The following is a 1,484-nucleotide window of genomic DNA, read 5'->3' as shown; positions in this document are numbered from 1 at the left end:
GAAAGCACTGAATCTTAACACTGGACTCCCAGGGAATTCCCTATGATGTCTTAATAACTTAAAGAAGAATATCTTCACCACATTCTTCTTCAAAGTTGTCTAGCAATTCTTGATCCTTTACACTTTATTTTCTTTTATCCTTTACACTTTAATATTAGTTTTGTCAAATTTCATGAAAATCCTTCTCAAAATTTGACTTTGTCAGGGAGGAAAACACTTTTATCTACCTTTCTAGGTTATTCTGGCTGGTCTAAGAATTAAATTGATATGAGACAGATTAACAGGAGAAAATCACATAAAAGTTTAATAACATGTATACATGGAAGAAACCCAGAAAAACTGAGTAACAAGCCAAAATGGCTGAAACTCTCACTTTAAGTGCCATCTTCAGTTAAAGACAAAAGAGAACTGAAGGTAGTGGTTTGGGACTTCAAAGGGGAGGAAGGCAGTTGACATGGAGATGGAAAAGCAAATATTTGGTAAATAAATATTGCTGGGCCATGCAGAGACAATGGGACACAGAGCGGAAATTTTTTTTTTTTTTTCCTGTGTCCTGGCGCTTGAGGATAGAACCCGCAGAATGGAAGCCGCTGGGACCAAAGACATGACACCGAGGGGGCCGAAGCCCTTTCCCTCTACCTCCGTACATTACACGGACCAGGACCGCACACTGATCCCCGCCAAGAAAAGGAGGGTTACAGAGCGGAATTTTAACAAAGAGACTTTGCTAGGCTCCTCCCTGTCTACACATCTAATTCACTCTACAGTTATCTACGGTGATAACTTCTTTCCTGGAACATATCCTCTATCTACATTCTTTTAGGCAGTTAGGAGGAAGGTCAAAGCTTTTTCCTGAATCTTTTGGGCCTTGATGTTTTCCAGTTCGAAATAGTCTGCGTGCCAAAGAGACATTTTGGGGTGGCAAGTTTGGTTCCCCTACAACTTGAATTACATTAGTTTATAATTTTTTTATTTGGGAACTGGCATGGCCAGTTTCTAACAAAAGGGGGAGCCAGTGGCCATGCTAAGGAGTGAGTGGGCAAGGCTCAGACCTTCATCAACACCCTCTCCTCACTACCACTCCCCACAAGCCTCCTCATAAAACACTGAATCTCCAGCAAAACCCTGCAATTGCAGTTTCAAGACAAGTTTCCTAAATCTTCTCAACCCTCTTCCAACTAGATCACTGCCCCTATACCCTGTGGTATAAGAATTCTGGAGGAGAGAGCAGAGGGGTGTGGGCAGTGGGTAAAAGTATCACCAAATTGGTCAACCAGGGTTCTGAGCCTGGGCTGAGACCCCTTGTCTCAGTCAGGGAAGTTCTTTTTCCAGTCGGATTCGCAGCCAATAACGAAACCAATGACTGGAATAACACAAGCTTTATTCAATGGCCAAAGAATGGAGAATTGGGAACCTAGTTCACAAATCAACTTCTCAACCCAATTCGGGTGGAGACACCAAATATATAGAAGGGTCAAGATAAA

The 1,484-nt window shown here is 42.1% G+C and overlaps 1 non-coding gene across 1 annotated transcript; it reads right to left on the bottom strand.

Annotated features, from left to right (window-relative positions):
* Window positions 1-546: 546 nt before the first annotated feature.
* Window positions 547-694, bottom strand: LOC132502263 (small nucleolar RNA SNORA57). The gene has a single exon (XR_009534456.1). It is a non-coding gene; the product is annotated as a small nucleolar RNA SNORA57 (small nucleolar RNA).
* Window positions 695-1,484: the final 790 nt, after the last annotated feature.

Source organism: Mesoplodon densirostris, chromosome 14, assembly GCF_025265405.1.
Source record: "Mesoplodon densirostris isolate mMesDen1 chromosome 14, mMesDen1 primary haplotype, whole genome shotgun sequence".
Taxonomy (NCBI): Eukaryota; Metazoa; Chordata; class Mammalia; order Artiodactyla; family Ziphiidae; genus Mesoplodon; species Mesoplodon densirostris.
The sequence above is the reverse complement of the archived record's forward strand: the minus strand, read 5'-3'. Positions and strand labels throughout refer to the sequence as shown.